The sequence below is a fragment of the Lactuca virosa genome, chromosome 3 (assembly GCF_052849685.1).
Source record: "Lactuca virosa cultivar CGN04683 chromosome 3, Lactuca_virosa_CGN04683_v6, whole genome shotgun sequence".
Taxonomy (NCBI): domain Eukaryota; kingdom Viridiplantae; phylum Streptophyta; class Magnoliopsida; order Asterales; family Asteraceae; genus Lactuca; species Lactuca virosa.
The window spans coordinates 79,747,958-79,766,600 of NC_136428.1; positions in this window are offsets into that span (position 1 = coordinate 79,747,958).

Consider the following 18,643-nt stretch of genomic DNA (forward strand, 5'->3'; position numbering starts at 1 on the left):
GATGACATATGACCGACAATATGAGTTGTCTAAGCCGATGAATTTTAAAAATCATGAAAAAGTTTTCTTAATAAAAACTATTTAAAAAAACATTAGTTTTATATTAGTAATATTAACATATTTGCTATGGTATTAATCTTTTATATTAGTGATATTAACATATTTGCTATTGTATTAATCTATTAATTACTTTGTTATGATATTAGTCGTATTAACTACTTTGTTATGTCATAGTCTTTTTTTTGTTTTTTTAGTGTTAACCAATTTACAATTTAGGGTTGCCGACTAAACCAAGTAATATTTAGGTGCTACTCGATCGATTTAATACCGTCAAACGACTTTTACAATCTTGATTTTAATAGACAATTGTTTTTGATGTTATAAAAAATATAAAACCCCTTTCACTAATTATTAGATATATAAAATATGTTTTGTTATTGTAAAATAAATTTTTTATCTTTATTTATTAGTAGAAGTTTATTCAACGTCCAACTATTTACAACAAACAACATATTTAAATGAGTATTTATATTTATATTCTTTAATACAATCAAAGAAGATTACAGAAAGAGAAAGAGAAACAATGTAAGTGAATGCCACTTTTTTTTTAATGGATCAATAATTGCACGATAGAGGACAGACTTCAAGGAATCAATTAGAAGGAAATATTTGTTAAAGAAAGACGGACACGTGTGTTTAAACCTTTAAACAAGTGTTCATGATAAGTAGGTGAAAGCCAAAAAAAAAAAAAAAAAAAACCTGCTGTTTCTTTTCAAAATATCATTTTCTAAACACAACAAAATTTCGCGCTACATATATGCTAATTCAGTAATTAGTAAGTATTACCTGAGTTGTTTGAAATAAAGGAATCTCTTCTGTTCTTTACTCTCTTATCTTCTCTCCATTCTTGTTGTAATAAAAGAATAGTTTTATTTTCTTTTTGACATGTCTCATACTATTAGTACTCTTAATTAATACATATTTTATTATTTTTTTGTTATGTGTCACCATATTATGTCTCCTAATTAATGCATGTCACTTGTTAACCTATTGACTTTTCATTTCAAATTTGAAATTTGAAATTTTCCATTTTAATTACACTAAATTAATAACATTAAAATAAAAATTAATAAAAATTATAAACTGATATAATTTTACATATTTATTTAAATTAATTATTATAATTTTATATTACTAAAAAAATCTCTCAATTAATAATTTATTTAAAATAATTTCTTAAAAATAATTGAATAATATTTTTGAGTTTTTACTATAAAAGTGTAATTAATTTTGTAACCGTGGTTCCACAGGTTATAAACTAGTAGATTAAAATATATTAAGGTTGTGTTTGATGTGCTAGATGAAAAGTTAGATAATAGTTGAAAAGGTAGCTGATAGTTAAAAGGTTAGCAACTAGTTGATAAAAAAATGTTTGGTAAAAGCTAGCGTAAAGATATAAAATTACATAAAAAGGAAAATAACGGTTATAGACATTTTTTGAGGTTGAATACCAAAATAAAAACACAAAAATTTGGATTTTCGGGTATAAACATGGATTCCATGGAGGTAAGCTCTGAGGTCTCCACGGAATCTGTAGCTCCGCGGAATGACAAAATCGTAAATAAATCAGGGTATTAAAAGACCCTCGATGAACAGTTCCGCGGAGAGGCCTTTGCGGACCTCGTTAGCAGCTTCGCGTAAGTGTTCATCGAGTTTTTTTTTGTGCGTTAATACCCTGATTAATCGTATAGGTTATCGCTTATTGATATCGGAGGATTATAATGAGATTATTCACTTTTTTGGTATAATGAAGAGGATTGTAATAATTATAAATTATACGATTAATCACGGATAATAACGGAAAAAAGAAAACACTGATGAACAGTTCCGCGGAGCTGCTAACGAGGTTCGCGGAGGCACCTCCGTGGAACTATTCATCAAAGTTTTTTTTATTACTCTGATTTATTTACGATTTTGCCATTCTACGGAGCCCTCAAAGCTTACCTCCACGGATGTAACATTCCTTTTGAAATTGAGTAATTAAATAATAAACTCTAAACCCCAAGATGTAAATTTATATTTTATATTATTTTATAGTAGCCCTAAAATCCATAATATTTAGCGGGGTGTTGGTTTCGGGGAGCCAAATGATATAATTTGGATTTTCGGGGGTTAAAGTGTAATTCTGAGATTTATTTTGTAAAGATTTTCAGAAGTCAGGGGGTGTTTGGTAAATATTGGACTTAATTTGAAAGGATTTTGGAATGCTGAGGGCTAAATGGTAAATTATGGAGTTGTTTTGAAAAGAAATTGGGAAGGAGGGACCAAAGGCGTATATTGAACAAAAGTTTGAATGGAGCGGGACTTAAACCCGGTGCCTTCTTTTCCCTCCCGTTGCATCACCTAAACCCTAACCCTAATGTCATCCTCCAGCCGCCAACCTTGTATCCCCTACCTCCGGCCGCCACAGCCTCCTAGCCATCCGGTGTCGCCAATCGAAGCCAAACTGTTGGTGCAACCGCTGACAGTGACGAAGAGCCTCACGTTGATGTTGAATCAGTGGGTTGCAAGAACTATATATCACAGCCGCTGTTGTCGTTCGTCGTTCAACCTTTCTTCTCCGTTCGTCGGTGCTACACTCTATCCACACCCATCGCCGTTGCCGCTCCGAGCGGCGGCTTCTCTTGTATGTGTTATGTGCGTGTGTAAGGTGCGTATTCTGTTTAGAGCAGCAAGGGAGCGCGCGTTCAGTCGTGTGTGTGTAGGTGGATGGCCGAAAACCGCAAACAACCACCATGACAGCCAACCATGGTGGCTGCCACCATATCGTCTTCTTCTGCCGCCACCAGCCACCATGAGGAGGTGGCTGTGTGCGTGATTTGGTGTGTGTATGAACGTATTTCATGAGTTTAATATTGTATGGACTTCTCTTGGCCATGAAACTGAAGGAAACTCATCATCACCACCGTGAGGTGGTGGCTGCCACGTTCTGCTGCCGTTCCATCACTGCTAGCCACCATCTCCGGTGACTGTGGGCTTTCGGTTGCGTTTGGACTGATGTTTGGAGTGCTTTTGGTGTTGTTTTGGCCTAAAATCATAACCACCACCACGTGGTGGTGGCCGCCGCCGTAAGCCGCCGTTGAGCACCACTACCCAAGGTGGTAGTGGGTGGTGCCCGGCCTAATGAAATCCTAGATTACCTAATGAAACCCTAATTGATCTAAAAGCCTAACCATTTGACTAATTGGAACGCAATTGGGTTGAAAACCCTAATTAGGGTTTAGAAAACCCTAATTTTGGATATGTTAGTTTTGGAGTGTCGGGACCCGCATTTTGGACCATTAGACATGAATTACGAATTACGCTCGACTCCACCACATGTTTGACCTTGTAACATCCCGACTCCCAGGTATAATATTTAATTAAGATGTATTCATTTTGTCAGGGCGGCTCAACGAGTTGGAGACTCCAACTCGCCGAGTAGAATTGGAGACACTCGCGTGATTTTTAGAGTCTACTCGACGAGTTGGTGGACCCCAACTCGACGAGTAGGAGCTGAGTATGAAAACCCTAATTTTTAGGGTTTGTGTCCTATTTGAAGGACCTTAAGCCTTTATTTCCGCCTCCCTTATCATTTTAACACCCTGAGAGAAACCCTTAACGGGGTGGTATCATCTGTGAGAGAGAGAGAGGCTAAAAGTGTGTGATTTGGTGCATTCTTGGAAGGAGAAAGAAGAGCATAAGGCTTGGAACGAGAATAAGCCTCTGGATCCGGTGTTCTTTCAGTGCTAGCTTCTTTTTGGAGGTAAAAATTTATCACCTTGATCATTGTTTGGTTAGATCTCTTCTTTAGGGAGTTTGTAGCCATTTTCATCTTCCTTTTTGAGCCTTTGCGTTATTTGAGCATGCCGTGAAGTTGAAACTTCAGATTTGAGCAGTATGAGGTCCCTTGGGCCTAAAGATTCAAACTTTATCAAGCTATTGGCCAAGTTTTATGCATAAAGCCATCCATAGAGCCTTGTTTTGGCACTTTGAGCCCTAGGTGCCGTGCATGGACGTAAAGCTTGCAGCTTTACATGGTATTTCAGCCTTGGGAGGCTAGATCTAGAGTACGGGGCTTTAGTTTTGCTTAAAATCGTCTGAAGGAGAAATAGACTTAAGGGACTTGACGAGTGGATGAGCCAACTCGACGAGTCGGTTAGGGTTTTCCCCGATAGTCTAGACACGCTACAACTCGGCGAGTTGATGAGACAACTCGGCGAGTTGATAAGAAAACTCGACGAGTTGAGTTGGAGTTTTCCCGATTTTCTGAGAACAGGAGGAACTCAACGAGCCGCATAGGTGCACTCGACGAGTTGGGTCAACATTGACTGTTGACTCGAGTGTTGACTTTCGTTGACTTTTAGGGTTTGGTCAAGTGATGGATATGGAGACCATGGAGGGGTAAAATGGTCTTTCACCCTTTCCCGGAGTTAGAAAAGGGATTAGCCTAACATCTTTAGTGTGATTATTATAAAGTGTTAATTAGAGATTATTATGATATGTAGTTGGAGTCTAGACCGATCGTTGAGTGTGAGACATATTTGCTTTGCTTACGAGGTGAGTCTTCTCATTATACTTACCTGAGTGGTAATACTGTGTGGTCGGAGGGTCTTATTTGAGTTATTGACCGGAGGGTCCTATGTGCTTATATTGAGTTATGTGATATTATACATTTTGTCTTTGTGATATGTGTTATATTATTCTGTGCCTTACTGAATTAGGACCGGAGGGTCTTCACTGAGATACAGGACTGGAGGGTCCGACCTGAGCTGTGAGACTGGAGGGTCTTCACTGAGACACATGACCGTAGGCTCCACACCGAGCCGTGAGACCGGAGGGTTCTCACCGAGACGCATGACCGGAGGGTCCATGCCGAGTTATGGCCATGAGAGGCTTATTATTTGTGTATGTGGTATTTTGGGGAACTCGCTAAGCTTCATGCTTACAGTGTTGTGTGATATATGTTTCAGGTACCTTTCAGGATCGCGGGAAGGCGCCAGCTTGATTGTACATACCTGTTGGAGATATTTGAGGATTCTGGGATATTATCAAACATTTTGTGGTCTTGTGTTTTGAACAATTTATACATATTGGGTTTATGTGGTTTTTTTAAAAAATGAAAAATATTTTTGAAAATTTAGAGTATTACGGACCTAGTAGAACGATGGACTTAATGAATTAAGTCCTTAATGGGTTAAGTGTTTTAATTAACCCTAATCGTCATTTTATGTGAAAACCCTAATTATGTTTGGGCTTCAAGTTGGGCTTTGGTGATTGGCTATTGATGGGCCATCCAAGAACAAGTATATGGACTAGAATATTGGATGGGCTTTAGGGTAAAGCCCATGTGAGGGGTTTGGGCCAAATTTGGAAAATTGGGCCATAATTGGGCCTTGATTTATTATTTGGCTTTTGGGCTTCCAGAGTTTGAGTTTGGGCCTTGGTTTTGGATCAAGTTAGGTTAGGGGTAAAATAGTCTCTTTACCCCAAGTGTGGAGTTATGGTTATGCATTGGAACCCAATTATTAATTGGGTGTTGTTTTGATATTGACAGTTTGGGGATCTGTCAGCCAGCAGCCACAGTTTTATCCGCGAGACGTTAGCAGCGCGATGTGAGTCTCCTCACTGTTTGTATGGGTCTAAGGCGCCAATGCCGACCCATTTGGTTTATGTATGGTAGGGAGACCCGGGGGTTAGCCCTAGGCATTATGTATGAAAGACCAGGAGGTGGCTCCTGGCACACTGTATGCTATTATGTATGGTAGGAAGACCCGGGGGTAGCCCTAGGCATTATGTATGAAAGACCAGGAGGTGGATCATGGCATAATGTATGCTGATTAGCTAAGTAGAGTAATATGTATGCTAGTTGTCTTTATGATGCTTGCATGGAAGACCAGGAGGTGGCTCTTGGCACTTGTTTGTAAGACCGAGGGGGTGGCCCCGGACTTGGCAAGAAAGACCACGTGGCAGCCCGTGGCATAATGGCAAGACCGTGTATTGGCAAATAACATCTTATTTGATTATGATATATGAATGATATGTATGGCTCATGGTTATGTATGGCAGTATCCGGTTGAAAGAGACCGAAGGGGTATGCCAACACCCAGATATGCTAGGCAGTATGTTGATATGTATGGTATGTGGTATTTGGGTAACTCACTAAGCTTCGTGCTTTCGGTTTTCAGTTTTGGTTTCATGTACCTCCAGTTTTCAAATAAAGGAGCTCGGGACGATCGCAACACATCACACCATGATTTCCGCACATGAGATCTTTGGGAGTTATACTCTGATGTTGTTCTATTATGACATGTTTTAATTATTGACATATTGGTTTTGATATGGGATGACACTATGGATGTTTTTAGACTATTGGTTTTATAATTGGTAAACTAAAAACAAAATTTTTGGTCATGAATTTTGGGATGTTACAGCAGAATCCATATATATGCCCGAAAATCCAATTTTTTGTGTCTATATTTTGGAATTCAACCCCAAAAAATGTCTATAGCCGGTATTTTTCCTATATAAAAGGACATTTTCCAAAATAAGTTTATATAATTAATTAAGGATATATTTGAGAAGTTTGTAAAAAAATCCTGAAAAAATTGCTCCTAAGTAGTTTTTTAAAAGTTAGCTTAAAAGCTAGCTTTTTAACTTACCAAACACGGCAACCCAACAACTCGAAAAATAAGATACTTTTTAGCTAACTATGGCGCACCAAACGCAACCAAAATGTATTTTTCTTCTTCTTCATGATAACAAATTCTATTTTTCACAATTAAATAACAAATGACTTATAACTTCATTGCAAAATATTTTTTAAAGTGTAGACGCCAGAAAAATCAATTTTGTAAAATTTATTCTTAGTCTTTTTATATATTTATTTTTATATTTGGCTAATGTTTTATACACATGAGTTTGACAATGCAAGATAGAACACATCAACATCCTCACTCTCTGCGTCGACCACTCCTCGAAGGCGTGAACCGACCCAAAGTTAAAAGTTGACCCAAAGTTAAATTGGTCAGAAGTCAACGGTCAACAAAAGTCAACTGTCAACAATGTCCATACTCAAGAATATAATGCATTTCATCACCTATATAGATCACACCGAGAAAAGGTTTAGCAATTTAGCCCATTCCTAAATGGTCGGTCTAGTAACTATGCCATACATGAGATTATTCGGCGTGGACATCTAAGATGACAAACTTTTATTTTTATTTTTATATCGAATGTTACCGTCGAAAACTGTCTGCCTATCATCAATAATGACATTAAAGCTTATATATATATAAGGTTTGAATGTTGAACGATGGATCTGACTTGGGTGCTTGCCTGAGAACACAATCACAAAAGAATCGTTAAAGGACGACCGGGTGTTCTCCCGGTACGTTAATCCGACGATCAAGTTAGTTTTTCTGAGAGAGAGAAAAAATCTGGAGGTAATTTTCATCAGAGAGAAGATGGGTCCCTTCCTTGAGGCGGAAGAGATCCTTTTGTACCTGTTCCTAACGGATCGTAGGGACCGTGCCTCGTGAGCATGAAACGTGGCCTCCTCTTACCGGGAGAGCTATTCACACTAACTAACTATCAGGTGATGTCAGTTCTGGGCGTCACCTGGGCTATTTGTTATCTTCACATTGGTTGGGAGTGAATGAGAAGATCACATGGAATGTTCTTACCATGTGATGAGGAATGAGCGGCCGCCCTGGGCTTGGCTCGCTTAGACCAAGACTGGGTCATAACTAAGGTAGTAATGTTTCTGTTACATTTTCCGTTACATTTAACGTGTTCGTTAGGTAACGTTAACAAGTACCTTAGACCAGTAGGCCTCTACGTTCATGACGTAGTAGAGTTGTTATGGTCTACTCATAGATACATGGCGGGCTGCTATTGATAGCCTACGCTGATGGCAGGGCAAAATTGCCGTTGATCGGCGTGTTCTTCATGAAGACGGTTCGCTGCCCCTTTCTTTGTATTTAAATCTCTGTCTTCCCTGTTACATCTTCCCCACCTGCTACCTTACTTTATTTACGCTTCTTTTTCGAAAGAAACCTTTTCGTTTTTTCCTCCAAATCCTTCCATTACTACTTCTCGCACTTTGCGAAGGAATCTCACTGCTGAAGAGTGGGAATCTTTTCAATTCTGGTTCGGGTTTGTTTTTGAACATGGTGTGCAGATCCCTTTGCCTTATGCTTCTTTGTACAATCCTACTGAGGGTAAAGTTGGGATTCCAATCGCCTTCTTCGAGGCAGGTTTGCACTTGCCTACCACTGATTTCTTCAACTTGATCATCCAGGAGTACGGGTTTTCAGTAAGAGAGTTGACCCCTATCGTTATCAACAAGATAGTGGGCTTTGAACTCCTTTTCCATTCCCTAGGCCACTTGCCGACCGTTCCTGTTTTCAAGCACTTCTTTAACGCATCCACCCAGTCGGGGACTCGAACCCTTTCCCGCCGACGGGGAGTCCCTATTCTTATCCAAGATAAGAAGTCAAAGAAGAACTGGCAAGAGAAATTCTTATAGGTGAACAACCATCTCTTGGTACTCAGTTATCTGGGGACTAAGGTGTACATCGACCATGCCCCCGTGTTGTTCGGTGCTGATAAGGAACTGGCTGATACCCTGGAGAAGATCAGCATCGCCGGTGAAGATTGGCTTGACTGTTTCTTGGCTGGCGGCGGGATGAGTGCTGCTTGGAGGGCTCGCGGGAAGATGCCTAAATTCTTTTTCGAGAAAGAGGGTATCTCTTTTGCGCCTCCTCTCTTCCCCCCCTTTTTATATGAAAAGATTGGCAAGTTATGTTTGAAGCGGTGCTTTGGCTAAACCGACATTGTTTCTTGTTTTTACCAGGTGTGGAGGAGACTGTTTCTTTGGAGAAAGCTCTTAGGAGTCTGTTTGACGACGAGCTTCAGGTTCGTGACATTGGCCTGGTGGAGGCTCTTCCACCTCCTTTTTCTGGCCAAGGACTTACGGCGACTGCCGGTTCTGAAATTGTTACTGGTGTTGGTGAAGATCCGGACCTACAGGACGTTGTCGTCACTGGTGTTTCTCAGAAGGATCCTATACCGACCGGGTCCCGAGGAGTCTTCACCAGATTAAGAGGTGTTTTGTACTCTTTGGAAGCCTCTTCCAGCGGTCGAACTGAGGCAGCTAGCACCGGGACCCATCTACGTAAGAAGCGTAATTTGAGTCCTGTACTGGGGGGTTCTAAAGATTCCACTCGTGCCCCCGATGAAGGTACTCCGAAACTGCTGGAGGAGGCACAAACCGGGGCGACTGAACCGCCCTGTCATATGGGAGAAGGAAGCACCGAGAAATCCAGCCATGTTGCCATATCGAAGGAGCTGGGATAAAGACTTGGTCTTCGCCACCTCACGGTCTTGCCTCCACCTCTTTTGGTAAGAACACAACCTCCCCCCTGCTGATGGGCTCTCATCCAGATTCTTATAAGCCAGCTTGGGGACTAACTGCCCAGGATCTTGTCTCTGATCATGACATCGCTCTCGTGTGGTGTCAGCACGCATTTCCTCCTACCACGACTGAGGCCCTAAATGTCCTGTCTAACGAGCAAGATTATCATCTTGAGGCTCACCCACTTTTGTTTACTTTTGTTTGCTTCATGTGTGGTTTATGTTGGCCATCACAGGGTATTTTCTCATGGTTTGCTTACACCCATGGTTAGAGTTCTCTTGTTAGTGAACTCTTTTTGCTTCACTAAAGCTGGTCTTTGAGAGATTTGTTCAAATCTGCTCCTTAAAGACCCTGGGTGTAGCCAAGATTATCATCTTGAGGCTCACCCATTTTTGTTTACTTTTGTTTGCTTCATGTGTGGTTTATGTTGGCCATCACATGGCATTTACTCAGGGTTTGCTTACACCCCTGGTCAGAGTACTCTTGCTAGTAAACTCTTTTGCTTTACTGAAGCTGGTCTTTGAGAGATTTGTTCTAATCTGCTACTTAAAGACCCTGGTTTGTAACGTCCATAAAATAATGCCAAATTTGAACTTTTTAAAACATTTCAAAGCCAATGATTATTACAAAACTTTTTTTTCAAAACAGTATAATGTCAGAGTATCCCAGAATCAAATCATAAAAATATAAGGAGGTGCACGATCATGCCTTCGCCTTCCTGCGATCATCAGAAGTACCTGAAACAATAATCGATAAATTTAAGCTCGAAGGCTTAGTGAGTTACCCCCAAAATACCAACGCCATAAACATATCAATAACATATAAGCAAACAACATGCGTAATGAGCCTTCAGCCTGACTGGACCGCCTCGCAGGCCTTCAGCCTATCTGGACCGCTCTCCGAGCCTTCGGCACATCTGGACTGCCTCGCAGGGCCTACAGCCTATCCGGACCGCTCGTTGGGCCTTCGGTCTGACTAACATGCCCTCCTGGGCATGTAGTCTATCCGGACCGCCCTGGGTATGTTGGCCTTCAGCACAAAAAAGGACCGCCTCAACCCAACCCCTAATCAAACAAACATGTGCACATAAATATCATACGCTAGCATATATAACAGTCAAACCGATCTAATAGATCACCAATCATATAAACATCCTATAACCAAGATACAGACCTAACAGGTCACTAACAGAGCATCATCCTATATACAGGATACCGACCTAACCAGGTCACTAAGCATATCACCATCCTAACTACCAGGATGTAAATCAATAAGCATATCATGCAATAACCCGGACACATATCCGAAAAGGGCCAACATTAGTGCCTTAGACCATGTTGATATAGTAAGGAGAACTCACCTCACAAGTAGCTCGAAGTGATAAGGTCAAACTCCACCAAATGCAGCTCCAAATCCAACACCTATATCCACCGATGATCCACTTCCATAAATTCCCAAATTACCAAAATACCCCCAGAAGTCAAACTGGTCAACCCTTGGTCAAAGTCAAAGTCAACGGTCAAAGTCAACAATCCATGTTGACCCAACTTGTCGAGTGCATCTAGCAACTCGTCGAGTTCCTTAAGAACTCAGAAAGTCATAAAACCCTAACCGACTCGTCGAATCTCCAATCATCTTGTCGAGTCCATGCATGATCAAATACGGGCAACCTTCATCCGACTCGCTGAGTCAGCAAAGCGCCTCGTCGAGTTCATGCAGTCCATTTCTTATACAAATGTTTTTAAGCCACCCCAAATCTCCATATTGCAGATCTAACCTCCTAGGGCATGGTTTCCACGTAAAGTTGCAAACTTTACGTTCGTGCATGGTCCTAAATGCCAAAACTAGACTAAGGGAAAAGTTAAATCAAAGGGAAGGACCCAAGCTTGCCAAATCTCATAACTTTATGGCTATAGGGACCAAGGGGAGTCCAGATCTGAAGTTACAACCTCAGATCTTGCCCTAATAACCGAAATGACTTCCAAATATCCTAAAGATGACCCTAAATCTAAGCATGAAGAGATCTAGCTAAAGATAAGGCAAGCTAACGACTTGATACCTCCAAAATGATGCCAAGATGAAGTAGAGTCAGATCCACAAGCTCCTCTTTACTCCAAGCTTCTTATACTTCACATCTTCTTCACAAAATGCACAAAAATCACTCTTTAAGCCTCACAAACACTCAAGAATAAGGTTAATGGCGATTAGGGTTTCTTATGGTCGTCAACGGGGTGGTAAAGGACTGGAGGAAGGGACTTAAGGTCCTTTACTCGTCGAGTACGGGTCCTCCGATTCATCGAGTAGATCCAATAATCCACGCGGGCTAACCCGCCTCTACACGACGAGTTGGGGGCAACCAACTCGTCGAGTAGGTCCATAAATTTGTATATAATGCTTTAAAACTTATACCTAGGAGTCGGGGTGTTACAATTCTCCCCCACTTGAACTAGACTTCATCCTCGAAGTCTGCTGTAGCGAACAATCTTGGATAGTGCTCCCGCATCTCTGCCTCCAGCTCCCACGTCCACTCGGATCCCCTCCTGTGCTCCCACTGTACCTTTACCAAAGGTACTTCCTTATTCCGTAGAAGTTTCACCTTCCTCTCAAGAAGAGTCACCAACCTCTCTACGTAATTTAGGCGCTCATCGACATGAATATCATCTAATGACACTACTGCCTCCTCGTCCAGAATGCACTTCCGCAACTGTGAAACATGGAAAGTGTTGTGGATCTGACTAAGCTCCTCAGGGAGATCTTATATGCCACCTTGCCAACTCTGGAAGCGATCCTGAATGTTCCGATATATTGGGGACCCAATTTACCCCTCTTCCTGAAGCGGATCACACCCTTCCAGGGTGAGACCTTCAGGAAAATCATGTTACCGACTTGAAACTCCAATTCAGATCGGCGTCGGTCGGTGTAGCTCTTCTGCTGACTTTGTGCGGTCTGAAGTCGCTGTCTAATCTGCTAAATCATCTCGGTAGTCTGCAAGAATACCTCAGTCCGACCCATCACCCTGTGACCAACCTCACCCCAACAGACTGGGGTGCGACATCTTCATCCATACAACAGCTCGTAAGGCGGAGCACCAATGCTGGAGTGAAAGTTGTTGTTATAGGAGAACTCTGTAAGGGGTAGGTAGGAGTCCCAACTCCCACCGAAGTCGATAACGCAGACTCTCAACATATCCTCGAGAGTCTGTATGGTTCACTCACTCAGGCTATCTGTCTGCAAATGATAGGTTGTACTGAAGTGCAGTCACGTGCCCAGTTCCTTGTGGAACTTCTGCCAGAAATGGGAGGTGAACCGAACATCACGGTCTGAACCGATAGAGATTGGCACTCCATGGCGAGCAACGATCTTGTGGATATATAAGTCGGCCAACTTCTCGGGCGATGAACTCTCCCGTATCGCTAGAAAGTGGGCGCTCTTGGTCAATCGATCCACGATGACCCAAATAGCATCGAAGCCCTTCGCCGTCCTCGGCAACTTGGTAATAAAATCCATCATGATATGTTCCCACTTCCACATGGGAACCTCTAGAGGCTGTAGCTTGCCATGCGGCCTCTGGTGCTCGGCCTTGACCATCCTGCAGGTTAGGCACCTCTCCACGTACCAAGCGATTTCTCGCTTCATGCATGGCCACCAGTAACTCAATCACAAATCCTGGTACATCTTGGTGGCCCCCGGGTGGATAGAGAAGCGAGACTTATGAGCCTTTTGCAAAATAGTCTGTCTGACCCCACCAGACATCGGAACCCAGACCCGACCACAACGGGTCAATAATCCCCGGCTATCCTGCACAAACCGGGGGTTCTCACCCTAATCCTCTCAAGTTTCCAGTTCTCCTGACGCATACCCTCTGCCTGAGCTTCCCTGATCAAGCTCACAAGTGGAGAATCCACTGATATCCTTATACATGCCACTGGGGTAGAAGATCCAGCTGAGTTGCGGCTCAGAGCGTCCACAATCACGTTCGCTTTACCTAGTGGTAAAGGATCTCACAGTCGTAGTCCTTGACTACATCCAGCCACCTGTGTTTTCTCATGTTCAGGTTTGGCTGATCCATGATGTGTCTCAGGCTCTTGTGGTCCGTGTATATGGTACAACAGACCCCATAGAGGTAATGTCTCCAAATATTGAGAGCGAATACCACCGCTCCTAGCTCCAGATCATGAGTAGGGTATCTCGTCTCGTGCAGCTTCAGCTGCCGCGATGCGTAGGCTGTCACCCGTCCTCTCTGCATGAGGACCGCTCCCAGTCCCGTGATGGATGCATCACAAAACACTACAAAATCTTCAACTCCCTCCAGGAGAGTCAATACTGGAGCCTCTCATAGTCACTGTCGGAGGGTCTCAAATGCCCTCTGCTGCTCGGGGCCCCACCAGAAATCCACCCCTTCCTTGTCAGGCGAGTGAGGGGTACTACAATCTTGGAAAAATCCTATGTGAATCTCCGGTAGTACCCTGTCAATCCCAAAAAGCTCCTGATATCCGAGGGAGACTTCTGGACCTCCCACTGCATCACCGCCTCGATTTTGGCCAGATCGACCAAAATCCTTTCCTGGTTAACGAGGGGTCCAAGGGACTGAACCTCTCGTAACCAAAACTCGCACTTCGAGAACTTGGCATACAGCTGCTCTCGCCTCAAAACTTCCAATAGCTCCGGAAGATGCTCCTCATGCTGCTCTCGGGTCTTGGAGTACACCAAGATATCGTCTATGAACACGCTGACCGAGCGATCGAGCATCGGTCTGCAGACCTGATTCATCAGGTCCATAACTACTGTTGGCGCGTTGGTGAGCCTGAACGGCATCACCACGAACTCATAGTGTCCATAACGAGTCCGAAACGCGGTCTTCTCCACGTCCTCCTCCCTAACCCTGACCTAATGGTACCCGGACCTCATGTCTATCTTGGAGAACCAAGATGCTCCCTGTAACTGATCGAAAAGATCATCTATCCTTGGGAATGGATAACGGTTTTTCACTGTCAACTTGTTCAACTCCCGGTAATCAATACACATCTGGTGCGAACCCTCCTTCTTCATGACGAAGAGAATCGGCGCTCCCCATGGAGAACTGCTCGGACAAATGAACTGCTTGCCCAACAGTTCCTGTAACTGTGACGACAACTCCTGCATCTCTGCTGGTGCCAACTGGTACGGCGCCTTGACGATAGGGGCCGCACCTGGCAATAGGTCAATCCTAAACTCGACCAGCCTCTCCGGAGGCACTCCGAGTAACTCCTACGGAAACACGTCAGCAAACTCTCTGACCACTGGAACCTCTGATACTGAACCCTGATCCCTGACCCACATATCCACCACATACGCTAGATAACCCACACACCCGTGCTGAATGTACTTCCGAGCCCTGGCAGCCGAACAAAACCCTGATCCCAATCTGGTACCCTCTCCATAGACAATCAGTTGTCCCCCACTTGGGGTTCGAACTACCACTAGCTGACCCTCGTAGTCGATCATGGCACCGAAGTGACTAAGCCAGTCCATACCCACAATCACACACACGTCCCCTATGGGAATCGGGATCATGTCTATCGGGAAAGATACCCTGAAGATCTCCAATACGCAACCCTGATAGACCGAAGAAGCGGAAATCCCGTATTCGTTGGCGATAGAGACTCGCAACGGACACTCTAGCTCTCGTACTAGCAAACCGAACTCCCTACTAAATGTCTGAGAGACAAACGACCGAATCGCCCCCGAGTCAAATAATACCAAAACAGGTAAGGAGTTCACTAAAAACGTACCTCACCACAGGTACAACCATATAAGCATAAAATATATATAATCAGTAAGATAAGGGATAGAAACATACCAGCAACCACGTCTGGTGCTGCTCTGGCCTCCTCTGCTGTAAGTTGGAAGGTGCGTCCCTGGGCCTTCGAGGGCGCTGCTCAACCCTGACTCCCGTTAGTAATCCTCAGTGTAGCCGGCGTTGGAGCCTGCGTCGGCCTGGCTGCGAGCTGTGGACAGTTGGTCATCACGTGACTAACCTGATGACAGTGGTAGCAGATCCTCATATCCTGAACCGGGGCTGTCTGGCGACAATCCTTCGCATAATGCCCCTCCCTGCCGCATTTGCGGCACGCACTGCTAAACCTGCAAACCCCCGAGTGTCCCTTTCCGCACTTGCCACAAGTGCGGCCCTGTTGTCCCCATGATCTGGAATCAGCGGTCTTATACCGCTTTGGCGCCGACTGTGATTGTGCCGGGGCGTGTCGCTGCTCCCGCAACTGCAGCTCAATCTCCAACTCATGCCGCCTAGCGGCCTCCTGTAAATCCAGAAGCGTATCACAATGCTGGGTCGTCACAAACTGTCGAATATGATTCTTGAGCATGCTCAGATAACGTGTCATATGAGCTTGCTCAGAAGCAAACTCCGGGCAGAACATCGCCCTCTCCGTGAACATGCGGGTGATCTTCGTCACCGTCTCACCATCCTGCCTAAAATCTAGAAACTCATGAGTTAACCATTCCCGCTCAACTTGTGGAAGGTAGCAAGCGTGGAACATATCCATAAACTGCTCCCAAGTAACCGCAGCTCTCTGATCATCCGAATACGATCCAGTCATCAATCTACACCAGTCCTTTGCCCCAGACCTCAGCAGGTCCAGGGCACATCTGACCTTCTGGTCAGTAGGACATGAACACGTGAAGAAACACCCCTCCACGTCAGATAGCCACTTCATGGCTTTGATAGGGTCCTGAGTCCCATCAAAAGTAGGGGGCTTCGTGTTGTCGAAGTCCCGATACTGGAAATCCCGACTGACTCCTACCCCTGCCGCTGATACATCTATTGTAGCTGCTGCGACAACCACCTCAGTGAGGGCTGTATAACGATCATCGAAATACTCCACCATGGCGGTCTTGATAAACCCAAACATTTCCGGTAACTGAGCCCGGAACATCGCAACAACCTCATCATGCAGGATCTCCCGGATCCTAGCGTCCATCTCGTCTGGCCCCATCTGGCCTATCATCTCGGGCACTGTCGGTGCCTCCTGTCCATCGCCTCCCGATCCCGACCCGGATCCAGTCACAAATTGTCGAGTAACCACCATGCTGAAAAATTTATAACAGGAAGATATCATATATCCCACATAACAATCTGGGAACCAACTCCTAACAAAACCCTGGGGGTTGTGACTTCCTTGCTACGCGTATGGGTCCTGTGCTTTTAGTAGTACGAGCCCATACTACCTTCCTCACCAACCCATATTTGTCTCAAGTATCATCACAACGCCCTAAAACTATACGTAAGCATGGCATGCACTCAATCCTCACTTCTAGAGGAAGGCTAAATATCTCATAACTAGCGAACTCATCATAAATGACCCATCCATGAAACTTCCACCAACCCTGCAACACTCGTGTATGCTAGCCATACATAACTCTGGACCATATAGACTTTTGAATACCTTGTAACACCCGATTTTGAAAGTGTTCGATTGTGTCTTCGGAGGCCAAGGGTATAAGCGTAATCTGACGATTCGGTCTTTTGTGGGTCTCGGGTTTATTCGAGAGGTTTTAAGGCTTGGGGTGTAGCTAGGAGCGTAGGGCTCTTGCCACCTTTTCGTGGATATAAAGTTCGTCGAAAACGGACTTAGAACGAAGAAGTTATAGTACTTCGAATTTGTTGGCAGAAATGGTCCCCGAACGGAAAAGTTTGCATTTCAGCCCGTGCATGCAAGGTGGCAACCAGGTGAGTATGCCCAACGTAAGCTGGGGGTACGCCCAGTGTAGTGTTGGTTAATGAATCGCGGGTGCTGAAGACGTACCCCCGGCGTACGGGGATTACGCCCAGGATCTCCAAAACCCTAATTTTTAGGGTTGGCTCACTATTTAAGCACCTTAAGTCCGAGGGGGTGCGCCTCCCTTTCATTATCAGAGCCTTAAAACCCTAATTTCAAGTGGAAGCTTCATCCAAGAGTGTTGTGAGCTTGGTGGGTGCATTTTGGGTGGTTTTTGGTGCATTTCAAGAAGATGGAACTTGTTGCAAAGATGGGAAGGAGGAGCTTTTGCATCTGGCTTTTGGGACTCATTCTCAACTTCATGAAGGTATAAAGCTTTAAACTTGATCATTCATCTCTTAGATCTACCATTGTGAGTTTTAGTTCATTTTGGTCCCAAGGATGGAACTTTATGGTTGAAATCCGATTCTTAGACTTAGAGCTGCCACTCTCAGTCTTAAATGAGTCCCTAAGGTAGAAAGTTGCCATCTTTGAGGTCTTTATGGGTTCATGTATGAGTTAAGACCATTTTCATGGAAGTAGTTTATCATTTTTGGAATTTGAGCTTATGTGGGTCATGTAAAGCCATCAAGTAAGCAACTTTATGGTTTTAGACGTTGAAGAGGACTTGGATATGAAATTGTAGCTTATGGAGTAGAGTATTAAGCACTTAATGGAAAAGTGGCTTAACAGAGGAGTACGTAGGGCGTACATGCAGGTACGCGCAGCGTACACCACCCTCAGCCAGTACGCTTAGCATACAAAGGAGTACGCCCCGCGTACTCATCAGTTATGGGCTTGGAGTGTTTTGCGCCTAAGGTTGGGCCAGGCAGTGGACTTTGGGCCTTTGGGCATTAGTGGATCATCAGAAGTTAGATGTTTGGGCTTAAGGTAAGGCTCATTGGAGGGGTTGGGCCCAATTTGGCCAATTGGGCCATTAGTGGACCACTAGTGGGCTTGGAAAGCCTACCTAGTGGTGGGCTTTTGTTTTGGGATTAGGCCTTAGTTTTGGATCGTACTGGGCCAGGGGTAGAATGGTCATTTTACCCCATGCATGGATTAAGGATTTTGGTATGGGACCCAATTGCTAATTGGGTATATTGTTTGGTAGTGACAGCTCGGGAAGCTGGCGGGGCAGCAGCTAAGGAATTCATGCGGGAAGCTTCTGCAGTGCGAGGTGAGTCTTCTCACCATACCAATGGGTCTAACGCACCAAGGCTGGCCCATTTTATGTTATGTGGTACACTAGTTGTAGTAGAGATATGCGGTATGATAGTTAGCTTTATGCTAAGTGGTATGCTAGTGATTATATGATATGTGGTATGTTAGTTGTCTTTGTGATACTTGAATGGAAGACCATGTGGGGTACCCCATGGCACAATGGTATAAGACCCTGGGGGGAGCCCATGACAGCCTTACAGGTTTATGTATG